General features: G+C 37.5%; 1 long non-coding RNA gene across 1 annotated transcript in view; it reads left to right on the top strand.

Moving 5' to 3' along the window:
- Positions 1-15,768, top strand: part of LOC109550123 (uncharacterized) — a 592,312-nt gene that overhangs the window by 371,609 nt on the left and 204,935 nt on the right. Inside the window, exon 6 of the long non-coding RNA XR_012326525.1 lies at positions 2,721-2,972. This is a non-coding gene — a long non-coding RNA (uncharacterized lncRNA). The remainder of the gene's footprint in view (positions 1-2,720; positions 2,973-15,768) is intronic.

The raw sequence follows: 15,768 nt of genomic DNA on the forward strand, positions 1-15,768 counted from the left end.
ACAAGGAGGTGCATAGATGAAAAATCATCTCATGATTATTTATAATAATAAAAACTCTGAAACAAATTGTCCATCAAAACTAGAATCATGAAACAAATTATGGCATTTCCAAATATGAAATGCTATTTAATAGATAAAAAAATAAGGTACTGACATGAAAAAAAATCTCAGAGGCTTATTGTTGGGAGTACAAAGCAAGTTATAGAAGATAATCAATAAAAAGTAATTATTTTTTTATTTCTTTAAAAGAGCCAAACACCACACCTTGCTATAAAAAACAGAATAAATTTTATGAAGATTACAGAGCCTCTGTCTCCTGATCCCTGAGTTCAACTGTGACCTCTCAGAGGCCCTCCATTCAGGATTCTCTTCCTTAAAAAAACATATCTCAGAGCAACCTAGAAAATGTCAGTTCTTCCACATTTGAATCACTCCTTCTGAGGGAGCTCCTTTGAAAGATATCAGGGTAGACATTCAATCCTCACGGTCCTCTTCAATGATAGAAAAGAGGCTTAGGAACATAGTTTCTACAATGTTAGCAACTCTTTTGAAATACTGTATAGGTATTTCCTCCCTTGTAAGATGACAATTAAATAATAAATGTCCTCTAACATATTTAAGAGAAAAAAAAATAGAGAGAGAGAGAGAAAGAGATGATAGCCACAGCCTCAGGTCAGGATGAGTAGCAAGTCATTCTGAGCAATGAATTAAGATTCTGACTGAATTTATCATATCTGTTTACCTGCCAGGCAGAAGACAAGCTAGTAAAATATAAATACTGGATCATTAAAGATTGTTCTCTTATTTACCAGATTGGATAGATAAATGTTCACCTTATTTCAGATCCTAAACTCTGGAGAGAACAGTGATTATTCTTATTTTATCGTATTTGTTTTGCAGGCTGTAATCTCTGCTTTATAGCTTACTAAATAACATCTCACTGCAAAACTCATTATCTTTCTTGACCTCAAACCAAACCAGGAGTTACAGAGGGACATGTATTGCTATGCCCATTTTCAAAATAGAAAACGTGTAAGCTATTACAAGGCACGTGGCTGAGGAGAAAAAAATGGTGTCATCATTACTGGTTGTTTTGCCACAGAATAACTACTTTCCTTTCAGTAATAAAACTCAAATTTTGCTAGAGTAAGGGGTATACCCTTCTCCCTTGCATACTGTCTGGAGAAGCACTAACCAAGCTCTCTGTCTTCCCCCTGCAGTGGATGGGCATAGCATCTAAACTAGGCCAAAGTCACACTCTTGCTAGACTTTGAATCTTGAATAGATACACCAAGATGGCAAAACAAAATGATCAAATTCATCCCAGAGGCATGTCTCTGTTGAGATTATCAACTAGTTTTCACCATCTTGGGGATCATACTGGCCCCTGACCTCTCTGATGCTGAACCCTCTTCTTCAGTTTTTCCTTCACTTCTATGAGTCTCTTTCATTCCCAGCAAGTCTCCCTTTATTCCCTTTAATTAACGGAATCAAATCTATTGCTTTCCACCAATAAACAACCACAATAAACAGTTGGCCACGTGCAGAGTTAGACAGGGCTTGTTTGAGTTTTGAGGTAGCTTGATGTCCACCCCACAACTCCTCCCCACTCCCCGCACAGCCTATTCCATCCTCAGTCACATGTCTTTCCTTTGCAGTTTCTTCCCATTCTCACCTTCCATAATGGGCACATATACTCAAAGTAGACTTCAATTTCCTTCCAACCTTCCTCCATCAAAATCTGCTTTCTGGAAGAAACTTGATGAACTCATTTGCACAAATATGTAGAAGAGTAGTTTGTTTTTTCTTTTATCCAAAAATTTTATTCAAATCCTCCTACATACATGTTACTGTGCTAAGAAAGATAATAGTGAAAATAAGAAAGATTTTTCCCCTGTCTTGTAGGCTGATAAATCTATCAAACCCTGCAAACTGCAGAGGATCTCGAATTATAGGATTCAGAGATCTGGAGGGAGAGAAGCTCTGGGGAGATGAAAGGGCTTCATTCCAACTCTGAAGTCAGATCAGATCTGAAGTTAGTAGCTGCTTACTAGTGTTTCCTGTTTAGGAATAAAGCCACATCTCTTCAACAGTGAATAGAATATCATCAATAGTATACAATGGGTTCACTGTCTTTTCCCTCCCTCTGTATTTTTATTACCTGTTGACATAGTTAGTGTCTCATCGTGGAATTCTCTTCAGTGCTCAGGGTAACAGAAAACACTGACCAGATTTAGAACCCTTGATTGGGAAAATTGCTCTCTGAAACTCTCTACCTACAAAATTAAATAATTAAAAATAAAGAAAAATATCATTTACCTTATTACTGAAATTATTTTAATAGCTAACTTTAGAAAAATTAGAAAATTTAAATCAGTCAAGATGAGGTAAATAAGAACACCTGTAGCTCTACAACAGAGAGATTGCCACTATTGACAGGTTGGCTTCTATATTTTCATTCTTTACACTCATACGTACATGAATGATGCACCTTATTCATATGTATTTGCTTTTGAAAAACAGGGATTGTGTTTTAAGTAGTACTTAAATTACGAGTGGATATCTTTGAAACAGAACAGAGTTAAACTTAATCACAGTCATAATCGTAATCTTTATAATTTACCATGCCAGGCACTGGTTTAGTATATTGAGTATTTGATCTCATTTAATCCTTGCAACAACCTTATGATATTGGTATATTGTTATCATAAATTTTACAGATTAAGAAACTGCGGCTATAACCAGGCAACAGTTCAAGATCCTGCCACTGGTTACTGGTGGATCTAGAAGTCAATCTCACATGAAATATGGATAAAGGGAGAGACCCAGAGGAAACTTTTTGAGCGATGCTGGCCCCCACAAGAGAAAGTAATGAAGACCAAAGAGGTATGTCTGGAAGACTTGGGTTTCCTTGGTGAGGATACAACCAAAGCATTGTGACTTCCATCCAAGTTGTGTGCTGTGTTGCTGTGGTAAGTGACTATTACTCAACCTACCAAATTTAAAAGCTCCTTAAAAGGTGCCACAACCAGACACTTAGAGGAAATGGTTTTCACTTGTAACTGAATTATTCTAGCATGAATTATAGATTGTCACTGCCTCACTAACCCAGAGAGGGGACGATGAAAGCAGGGTTGCACTGAAAGACTGGAGGTCAGCATCTGTGACAGGCATCTTTTCTATACAGTGCAGCAAGTAGGCTTCCCACCTAGTCCTGCCTCTTCCATGGAGAAGGAGTCAGCGTACAAAACTCCCACACTCCCTTGGCAAAAAGTCCCCACAAGGCAGATGTATGAACAAAACACCACTGGGCTCAAAGACAAAAGCTCTGGGGCAGGAGAGCCAGGTTCCTAATGTCTCTGTGAAGTGGATTCAGGGCCCAGGAAAGGCCTGACAGGTGCTTGAGGTCCTCAGGGCGGTTCTGACCTTAGAACATGACAGAGCAGCATCTCCCATTTGACTATGTGTTTTATAGTTCTTCCTGAGGAAGGGGTGCTGCAAAGGTAAAAAGGCCTCCACTGGCCTACTGGCTTCTCAGAGATAACTCCACAGAGGCTTCAGCTCTTTCCAGCTGGACCTGAACTCCATCTGCCTCTATCAGTTCCTGCCACTCCAAAGGCTGTGAGGGAAAGCACTACACATAATAATAAAAAAGTATAATAAAAACAATAATAAAATACGTAGCTCCACAAAACAGTCTCAAGATGGCAAACTGATTGCTTACCCTCAATAACCACTATCCAGTATCAAAATTAGTAGAGAATAAAAACTTTTCTTAGCCTCAAAATATAAGATACCTTATAAATGCACAGGATTGGGATTAATTTTTGAGACCTTAGCATCTTTTCCCAAATGTCAAAACCTTTACTGAGACACCCTTCAGCTGCACACACAGGCCTCCAAAGAGACTCCTGGCCCACACAGCTCCAGGTCTTCTCAAACCCCCACTTTGATCCCCTACAGCATGCCTGAGAAGAAGGCTCCATATTGAAAGAAAAAAAAAGTTCAAAGTATGACTGTAATGCAAGCATGAACATTTTGTTTACTGACTGAAGAATCTCCTCTTCTTTTCAAGTAACTATAACTTAATGAACCAGAGGAAGATACAGTTCAACAGAGAGAATTTTTTTAAAGTCTCCAGGAGATAAGAGAAATGGAAATAAAAACAAAAATAAACAAATGGGACCTAATGAAACTTAAAAGCCTTTGCACGGTAAAGAAAGCCATAACCAAGATGAAAAGAAAACCCTCAGAGTGGGACATAATATATGCAAATGAAGCAACTGACAAAGGATTAATCTCCAAAATTTACAAGCAGCTCATGAAGCTCAATATTAAAAAAACAAACAACCCAATCCAAAAATGGGCAGAAGATCTAAATAGACATTTCTCCAAAGAAGATATACAGATTGCCAACAAACACAAGAAAGAATGCTCAACATCACTAATCATTAGAGAAATGAAAATCAAAATGCAATGAGGTATCACCTCACACCAGTCAGAATAGCCATCATCAAAAAATCTACAAACAATAAATGCTGGAGAGGGTGTGGAGAAAAGGGAAGCCTCTTGCACTGTTGGTGGGAATGTAAATTGATAGAGCCACTATGGAGAACAGTATGGAGGATCCTTAAAAAACTACAAATAGAACTACCATATGACCCAGCAATCCCACTACTGGGCATATACCCTGACAAAACCATAATTCAAAAAGAGTCATGTGCCACAATGTTCATTGCAGCTCTATTTACAATAGCCAGGACATGTAAGCAACCTAAGTGTCCATCAACTGATGAATGGATAAAGAAGATGTGGCACATATATACAATGGAATATTACTCAGGCATAAAAAGAAATGGAATTGAGTTATTTGTAGTGAGGTGGATGGACCTAGAGTCTGTCATACAGAGTGAAGTAAGTCAGCAAGAGAAAAACAAATACCGTATGCTAACACATATATATGGAATCTAAAAAAGAAAAAAAAATGCTTATGAAGAACCTAGGGGCAGGATAGGAATAAAGATGCACACGTAGAGAATGGACTCGAGGACATGGGGAGGGGGTAGGGTAAGCTGGGATGAAGTGAGAGAGTGCCATGCACTTATATATACTACCAAATGTAAAATAGATAGCTAGTGGGAAGCAGCTGCATAGCACAGGGAGATCAGCTCGGTGCTTTGTGACCACCTAGAGCGGTGGGATACGGAGGGTGGGAGGGAGATGCAAGAGGGAGGAGATATGGGGATATATGTATATGTATAGCTGATTCACTTTGTTATAAAGCAGAAACTAACACACTATTGTAAAGCAGTTACACCCCAATAAAGATGTTAAAATTAATTAATTAATTATTTTTAAAAAAAGTCTCCAGGAGATAAAAATAAATTGCTATGTTAAGTATATCCCTTGATGTGTCATGCTTGTCCAAAGATGCAGTTATATATGCACTAAAGAAGTACTGGCTATTTCTACAACATTTTCCCCCATGTTAGTACCTTGTACGTGAGAGGAGATCATTCATTCACTTGTTCAAACATTTCTTGAGCAACTCCTTTGTGCTAGTTTGTACCATCCCTGGGGATACAGAGATGACGATAATATCACTCCTGTCCAAAAAAGACGCAAAAGTTTAATAGATTAGGTGACAAAAAAAATGAGAATAATTTAAGCATGAAGTGATTCACAGAGTGTGATGTCTACAAAGTACCACGGGACCTACAGGAAGCGTGGGGGAACCTCAGAGTGAAGAGTCAATAGAATTGGTCAAGAAATAATTTTTTCAGGAGACTGGTTCAAGATGGCGGAGTAGAAGGACGTGCTCTCACTCCCTCTTGCGAGAACACCAGAATCACAACTAACTGCGGAACAGTCACTGACAGGAAGACACTGGAACTCACCAAAAAAGATACCCCACATCCAAAGAGAAAGGAGAAGCCACAGTGAGACGGTAGGAGAGGCACAATCACAATAAAATCAAATCCCATAACTGCTGGGTGGGTGACTCACAAACTGGAGAACACTTATACCACAGAAGTCCACCCACTGGAATGAAGGTTCTGAGCCCCACATCAAGCTTCTGAACCTGGGGGTCTGGCAATGGGAGGAGGAATTCCTAGAGAATCAGACTCTGAAGCCTAGTGGGATTTGATTGCAGGATTTCGACAGGACTGCGGGAAACAGAGACTCCACTCTTGGAGGGCACACACAAAGTAGCGTGCACATCGGGACCCAGGAGAAAGAGCAGTGACCCCATAGGAGACTGAACCAGACCTACCTGCTAGTGTTGGAGGGTCTCCTGCAGAGGCAGGGGGTGGCTCTCTCTCACCGTGAGGATGAGGACACTGGCAGCAGAAGTTCTGGGAAGTACTCCTTGGCATGAGCCCTCGTAGAGTCTGCCATTAGCCCCACCAAAGAGCCAGGGTAGGCTCCAGTGTTCGGTCACCTCAGGCCAAACAACCAACAGGAGGCAACCCAGGCCACCCATCACCAGTCAAGCAGATTAAAGTTTTACTGAGCTCTGCCCGCCAGAGCAACAGCAAGATCTACCTACCACCAGTCCCTCCCATCAGGAAACTTGCACAAGCCTCTTAGATAGCCTCATCCACCAGAGGGCAGGCAGCAGAAGCAAGAAGAAGTACAATCCTGCAATCTGTAGAACAAAAACCACATTCACAGGAAAACAAGAAGTAAAGTCAGAGGGCTATGTACCAGATGAAGGAACAAGATTAAACCTCAGATAAAAAACTAAATGAAGTGGAGATAGGCAATCTGCCAGAAAAACAATTCAAAATAATGATAGTGAAGATGATCCAGGACCTCGGAAAAAGAATGGAGGCAAAGATCGAGAAGACGCAAGAAATGTTTAACAAAGACCTAGAAGAATTAAAGAACAAACAAACAGAGATGAACAATACAATAACTGAAATGAAAACTACACTAGAAGGAATCAATAGCAGAATAACTGAGGCAGAAGAACGGATAAGTGACCTGGAAGAGAGAATGGTGGAATTCATTGCTGCAGAACAGAATAAAGAAAAAAGAATGAAAAGAAATGAAGACAGCCTAAGAGACCTCTAGGACAACATTAAACGCAGCATCATTTGCATTATACGGGTCCCAGAAGGAGAAGAGAAAGGACCTGAGAAAATATTTGAAGAGATTATAGTGAAAAACTTCCCTAACATGGGAAAGGAAATAGCCACCAAAGTCCAGGAAGCACAGAGAGTGCCATACAGGATAAACCCAAGGAGAAACACGCTGAGACACATAGTAATCAAATTGGCAAAAATTAAAGAAAAATTATTGAAAGCAGCAAGGGAAAAATGACAAATAACATACAAGGGAACTCCCGTAAGGTTAACAGCTGATTTCTCAGCAGAAACTCTACAAGCCAGAAGGGAGTGGCATGGTATACTTAAAGTGATGAAAGGGAAGAACTTACAAACAAGATTACTCTACCTGGCAAGGAACTCATTCAGATTCAATGGAGAAATAAAAAGCTTTACAGACAAGGAAAAGCTAAGAAAATTCAGCACAACCAAACCCCTCTACAGCAAATGCTAAAGGAACTTCTCTATGTGGGAAACACAAGAGAAGAAAAGGACCTACAAAAACAAACCCAAAACAATTAAGAAAATTGTAATAGGAACATACATATCAATAATTACCTTAAATGTGAATGGATTAAATGCTCCAACCAAAAGACACAGGCTTGCTGAATGGATACAAAAAATAAGACCCATATATATGCTGTCTACAAGAGACCCACTTCAGACCGAGGGACATATACAGACTGAAAGTGAGGGGATGGAAAAAGGTATTCCATGCAAATGGAAATCAAAAGAAAGCTGAAGTAGAAATACTCATATCAGTTAAAGTAGACCTTAAAATAAAGAATGTTACAAGAGACAAGGAAGGACACTACATAATGATCAAAGGATCAATCCAAGAAGAAGATATAACAATTATAAATATATATGCACCCAACATAGGAGCCCCTCAATACATAGGGCAACTGCCAACAGCTATAAAAGAGGAAATCGACAGTAACACAATAATAGTGGGGAACTTTAACACCTAACTTACACCAATAGACAGATCATCCAAGCAGAAAATTAATAAGGACACACAAGTTTTAAATCACACAATAGACCAGATAGATTTAATTGATGTTTATAGGACATTCCATCCAGAAACAGCAGATTACACTTTCTTCTCAAGTGGGCATGGAACATTCTCCCGGGTAGATCACATCTTGGGTCACAAATCAAGCCTCAGTAAATTTAAGAAAATTGAAATCATATCAAGCATCTTTTCTGACCACAATGCTATGAGATTAGAAATGAATTACAGGGAAAAAACCATAAAAAACACAAACACATGGAGGCTATACAATACGTTACTAAATATCCAAGAAATCACTGAAGAAATCAAAAAGGAAATCAAAAAATACCTAGAGACAAATGACAATGAAAACACGATAATCCAAAACCTCTGGGATGCAGCAAAAGCAGTTCTAAGAGGGAATTTTATAGCTATAAAAGCCTACCTCAAGAAGCAAGAAAAATCTCAAATAAACAATCTGACTTTACACCTAGAGGAACTAGAGAAAGAACAAACAGAAGCCAAAGTTAGCAGAAGGAAAGATATCATAAAGATCAGAGCAGAAATAAATGAAAAATAAATGAAAGAAACAATAGCAAAGATCAATAAAACTAAAAGCTGGTTCTTTGAGAAGGTAAACAAAACTGATAAACCATTAGCCAGACTCATCAAGAAAAAGAGGGAGAGGACTCAAATCAATCAAATTAGAAATGAAAAAGGAGAAGGTACAACAGACACCACAGAAATACAAAGCATCCTAAGAGACTACTACAAGCAACACTATGCCAATAAAATGGACAACCTGGAAGAAATGGACAAATTCTTAGAAAGGTATAACCTTCTAAGACTGAACCAGGAAGAAATAGAAAATATGAACAGACCAATCACAAATAATGAAATTGACACTGTGATTAAAAATTTTCCAACAAACAAAAGTCCAGGACCAGATGGCTTCACAGGTGAATTCTATCAAACATTTAGAGAAGAGCTAACACCCATCCTTCTCAAGGTCTTCCAAAAATTTGCAGAGGAAGGAACACTACCAACCCATTCTATGAGACCACCATCACCCTGGTGCCAAAACCAGACAAAGATACTATAAAAAAAGAAAATTACAGATCAATATCACTGATGAATATAGATGCAAAACTCCTCAACAAAATACTAGCAAACAGAATCCAACAACATATTAAAAAGATCATGCACCATGATAAAGTGGGATTTATCCCAGGGATGCAAGGATTCTTCAGTATATGCAAATCAATCAATGTGATACACCATATCAACAAATTGAAGAACAAAAACCATATGATCATCTCAGTAGATGCATAAAAAGCTTTTGACAAAATTCAACACCCATTTATGATAAAAACTCTCCAGAAAGTGGGCATAGAGGGAACCTACCTCAACATATATAAAGGCCATATACAACAAACCCACAGCAAACATCATTCTCAATGGTGAAAAACTGAAAGCATTTCCTCTAAGATCAGGAACAAGACAAGGATGTCCACTCTCACCACTGTTATTCAACATAGTTTTTGAAGTCCTAGCCATGGCAATCAGAGAAGAAAAAGAAATAAAAGGAATACAAATTGGAAAAGAAGAAGTAAAGCTGTCACTGTTTGCAGATGACATGATACTATACATAGAGACTCCTAAAGATGCCACCAGAAATCTACTAGAGCTAATCAATGAATTTGGTAAAGTTGCAGGATACAAAATCAGTGCACAGAAATCTCTTGCATTCCTACATACTAATGATGAAAAATCTGAAAGAGACATTAAGGAAACACTTCCATTTACCACTGCAACAAAAAGAAAAACATACCTAGGAATAAACCTACCTAGGGAGACCAAAGACCTGTATGCAGAAAACTATAAGACACTGATGAAAGAAATTAAAGATGATACCAACAGATAGAGAGATATACCATGTTCTTGATTTGGATGAATCAATATTGTGAAAATGACTATACTAACCAAAGCAATCTAGAGATTCAATGCAATCCCTATCAAATTACCAATGGCATTTTTTTACAGAACTAGAACAAAAAATCTTAAAATTTGTATGGAGACACAAAAGATGCTGAATAGCCAAAGCAGTCTTGCGGACAAAAAGCAGAGCTGGAGGAGTCAGACTCCTGGACTTCAGACTATACTACAAAGCTACAGTAATCAAGACAATATGGTACTGGCAAAAAAAAAAGAAAAAACAGAAATATAGATCAATGGAGCAGGGTAGGAAGCCCAGAGATAAACCCACATACCTATGGTCAACTAATCTACAACAAAGGAGGCAAGGATATACAATGGAGAAAAGACAATCTCTTCAATAAGTGGTGCTGGGAAAACTGGACAGCTACATGTAAAATAATGAAATTAGAACACTCCCTAACACCATACATAAGAATAAACTCAAAATGGATTAGAGACCTAAATGTAAGACCGGACACTATGAAACTCTTAGAGGAAAACATAGGAAGAACACTCTTTGACAGAAATCACAACAAGATCTTTTTTGATCCACCTCCTAGAGTAATGGAAAAAAAAACAAAAGTAAACAAATGGGACCTACTGAAACTTAAAAGCTTTTTCACAGCAAAGGAAACCATAAACAAGACAAAAAGACAACCCTTAGAATGGGAGAAAATATTTGCAAACGAATCAACGGGCAAAAGATTAATCTCCAAAATATATAAACAGCTCATGCAGCTCAGTATTAAAAAAACAAACAACCCAATCCAAAAATGGGCAGAAGACATAAATAGACATTTCTCCAAAGAAGACATACAGATGGCCAAGAAGCACACGGAAAGCTGCTCAACTTCACTAATTATTAGAGAAATGCAAATCAAAACTACAGTGAGGTATCACCTCACACCAGTTACAATGGGCATCATCAGAAAATCTACAAACAACAAATGCTGGAGAGGGTGTGGAGAAAAGGGAACCCTCTTGCACTGTTGGTGGGAATGTAAATTGATGCAGCCACTATGGAGAACAGTATGGAGGTTCCTTAAAAAACTAAAAATAGAATTACCATATGACCCAGCAATCCCACTACTGGGCATATTCCCAGAGAAAACCATAATTCAAAAAGACACATGCACCCCAATGTTCATTACAGCACAATGTTCATGGAAGCAACCTAAATGCCCATATACAGATGAATGGATATAGAAGATGTGGTACATATATACAATGGAATATTACTCAGCATAAAAAGGAACTAAATTGGGTCATTTGTAGAGACATGCATGGATTTAGAGTGTGTCATACAGAGTGAAGTAAGTCAGAAAGAGAAAAACAAATATCGTATATTAACATGTATATGTGTAACCCAGAAAAATGGTACATATGAACCGGTTTGCAGGGCAGAAATTGAGACAGAGATGTAGAGAACAAACATATGGACACCAAGGGGGGAAAGCGACAGGGGGTGTGGGTGGCAGTGTGATGAATTGGGAGATTGGGATTGACATGTATACACTGATGTGTATAAAATGGATGACTAATAAGAACCTGCTGTATAAAAATATAAATAAAATAAAATTCAAAAGAAAAGGAAATAATTTTTTCAAGTTTATACTGTAAAAATTATTAAACTTTTGCTACATTATGGAAGTATCTGAATTCAGAGAAAGCAACTATTTTGGACAGTCTTCACAGTGCAGATTAGGGAAAATCCCATGAACAAATTTGAATTGCTTCCAACTCTTAGGAGTCAAGGGCAATTCTGGAAGGCAGCTGTTGGTTTCTAAGGGGGGAGCAACATTACTGCTAGAGTTGTCTATGGTACATCATTTCAGGAGGGCCTGGGTAAGTCTCTTTTCATGTACCTTAAAATATCTCCTCCACCTACTTCACTGTTGTCTAAAACCATATGGAGCAATTTATTCCTTGTTTAATCCAAAGTTTCTCTCCCATTAACATGAAAGTATTTTTGGAGAGGAAGTAGATTATCATTACTCTAACATAGAGCTATTTTGCTGTTTCCCAAGAGCAAGATTTAATAGAAAAATAGAGGGAAAATTAGTTCCCTGGATACCAAGGGAACTAAAAGGGCACCATTGCATCTGATAGGAAACAAAAAGAGAAGCTCTGGAACATGGGCTGAACACAATTTCTCTTGTTTCATTATTTTGCCCTGTTCTACTAATTTCTTCATTAAACTCCTTTGAACTTTCAACACTAACCATCTGCCCTTCTTTCCTCCACATTTCTGAATTCCCAAGCCTACCCTTAAGAAAACAAATAAAAAATTCTATTTAAGGTCTATGACGTTCCTTTAAAGATCTGTTTCTCTGTTGAGATCAATCATTGAGAGGTCAAAACAAAATGATTCACTGACACCACAGATCAAAGTAAACACAGTGTACATTGTCTGCCTCTGCTCAGAAGTACACTTCTGGGCACTGTTCCATGATATAGTAGTGAGCATTTGGGACTCAAATAAGATACTTTATGTGCAACACATGTACATCACCAGCATGCCTTGGAAGCAATTTTATCTAGTCCTATAAATCCCTGGGCTTTGTTAAGGAGCCAGAAATTCTTTTTACATCATAGAATTCTCTAGTGCCAGGGAATTTGCAGCAATCCTCGTAGACTCATCTCCAAGAGATTGATATCCAAAGCCCCCTTTACAGACAGACAATGCATGAACACATTCATTTACTCAAAATACATTTCCTTGGTGCCAGGAAAGGCACTTAGCAAGGGGAATAAAGTGATGACTGAAACATAATTCCAGCCTTTGGGGATCTCAAAACATTCTTATTTAAAAGGGATGGATGAGACTTCTATGTTTTCATACAAGGCACTATTGATTTACTGGAGAGGAAATTATTCACCTGACCAGATGATCTGTGCTTCCAAAAAATGTGAAATATTCCTTGCCAAAAATCACAACAGAAAAAAATTATCAGCAATGTGTTTTTCCTTAAGTAGGCCTCTATGTAAAATTCCTCTGGTAGCAGGTGTGTCTCTGAATTCTAAAATGGGCTCTTCAGTGATGGTTTCCATTCTCCACACTACAGAGTAAACTGTATCTTCAAATCAGACCCTAGCACCCAAGGCCACACCGGACTATTACACATTTTAAACTTGAACACCAAGAGTTGATCAGCCCGATGAGGAATACAGTCATGGTACAGCTCTGGCTCCCAGGAAAAGTCTAATCAGAATGTGTGCTTGCTTATATTCCCAATCCTCAAGCAAAATTCATCAATATCTCCTAATTAAAAAATGAATGTAGATGCGAGAAAACTTTGTTTTACACTATCCAAATTATCCAAACCGAAAGATTGAATTTCATCATTCCACATCCTAAAGAGAATTGTTTTAGTATTTTTTAGCTGTGTGATAAGGAAATTGTTAAGTAACCTTTATTAATTAAGCCAAAGTAGGTGCATTATGGGAAATAAAGTTGCTAGTTAAGATGTAGGCAAATCAAGACCTTGGGAGTCAGGATAAGTGGTTTGTAAATATCTCAGCAGAGGGGAGTTAGGTCTTCTGAGCAAACAAGAGACTTCATAACATTGGAGTTTTGGAATGTACAAACTGTTGACAATGTAAAATGAATTGGAGACTGGACAAGGAGTCTAGATTGGGGTTATTTCCTCCATCAAAAGTAGGTGGTATTCCAAGATGCACATGAAAATCTGCTCAGCATCAACAGTTATTAGAAAAATGCAAATCAAAACTACAATGAGGTACCACCTCACACCGGTTAGAATGGGCATCATCAGAAAATCTACAAACAACAAATGCTGGAGAGGGTGTGGAGAAAAGGGAACCCTCTTGCACTGTTGGTGGGAATGTATATTGATACAGCCACTATGGAGAACAGTATGGAGGTTCCTTAAAAAACTAAAAATAGAACTACCATATGACCCAGCAGTCCCACTACTGGGCATATACCCTGAGAAAACCATAAATCAAAAAGACACTTGCACCCCAATATTCATTGCAGCACTATTTACAATAGCCAGGACATGGAAGCAACCTAAATGCCCCTCAACAGACAAATGGATAAAGAAGATGTGGTACATGTATACAATGGAATATTACTCAGCCATAAAAAGGAACTAAATTGGGTCATTTGTAGAGACATGGATGGACCTAGAGACTCATACAGAGTGAAGTAAGTCAGAAAGAGAAAAACAAGTATCATATATAAACGCATATATATGGAATCTAGAAAAATGGTACAGATGAACTGGTTTGCAAGGCAGAAATAGAGATGCAGATACTGAGAACAAACATATGGACACCAAGGGAGGAAAGTGGGCAGGGGGGTGGTGGTGGGATGAACTGGGAGATTGGGATTGACATATATACACTAATATGTATAAAATAGATAACTAATAAAAAAACAAAACAAACAAACAAAAACTCAGAAGAAAACACAGGAGTAAATCCTCATGATTTTGGATTAGGCAATAGTTTCTTAGATTTGGCACCAAAAGCACAAGAAAAATTAGATAAACTTGATAAAAAATAAGTGGGTGGTATTTAAAAGGGAATAGAAAACAAAGGTAGACTATAAGATTCCTTTCAAAGAAACACAATGTATTTGGATTTCTCTACTCTCTGGCAACTTAAACAACTTAAATTTTAAAAGCATAATGTTTAATCCCAGTTGGCTATGCTTAAGATATTATCTATAAAATTGAGTTAATAATAGCACCTATCTCACAAAATTGTGATTACTGAATGACATAATGCATTAAGCACAGTAGTAGCAGAATGCCTGCTACATAACAAGTACCCTATCAAAAACAGTTTTTTTTCAAGATTACTCTATTATTATTACTATCATTATAAACAACAAAAATGAGATAAAAATGTATTTCCTTTTGAATAACATCCTTCATTTTGTGTTCACCATGTTCTTTTAATGCTTCAAATGAAAGCTTATATAAATAGATGTTAGCATAAAACATCACTGGTTGAAATAGCAATTGGGGCACTGTGAGGACAAGAAACTTACTTTTCACTATATATCCTTTAGCATTTTACCTTTTTAAAATGTATTACCTATTTAAGAAAAATATATGTTAAAAATAAAACAGAAACAGTAATTTGTGGTCACATAGGAAAGCAATTACCAAATGATAGATACATATTTATTCAAAAGTGAGTATAATAATTATAATAAGTTAACACTCACTAAGTGCCTACTATATGCTTACTACTGCTTTAAGGTATTTTATACATATATTAATTAATTAAATGACTTTAGTATCATTAGTCTCCTGAAGTACAAGGGTGATATTATTAGTACCCCAGGTTATTGATGAAGTACAGAGAGGTTTATCTACCTCCCTCAAGTTTACCCCACTTATTAGTAGCAGAACTAAGAAATAAACCCAGACAATGTTGGGCATATTGGGGCAGAGGTTTCTGCAAGCAAATACTCCCTGTTTCCATGTTTCGTAAATCTGAATCCACAGTCCAATGACTGGGCAGATCTGAACAACCTATTGATATCCAAGGCATTAAATAGACAACAGGGATGAAGTTTTTTTTTAAAAGAAGAATAAAAATTACGTAATAAAAATCTCTGTAGTATAAACACTTTGAGACTAGTAAATCCTCCTCAATATCCAAATTAAATGTCAGAATCAAGAAACAAATAATCAGTGAGTCTTTTTCTGA

Source organism: Tursiops truncatus, chromosome 16, assembly GCF_011762595.2.
Source record: "Tursiops truncatus isolate mTurTru1 chromosome 16, mTurTru1.mat.Y, whole genome shotgun sequence".
In the NCBI taxonomy this organism is placed as follows: domain Eukaryota; kingdom Metazoa; phylum Chordata; class Mammalia; order Artiodactyla; family Delphinidae; genus Tursiops; species Tursiops truncatus.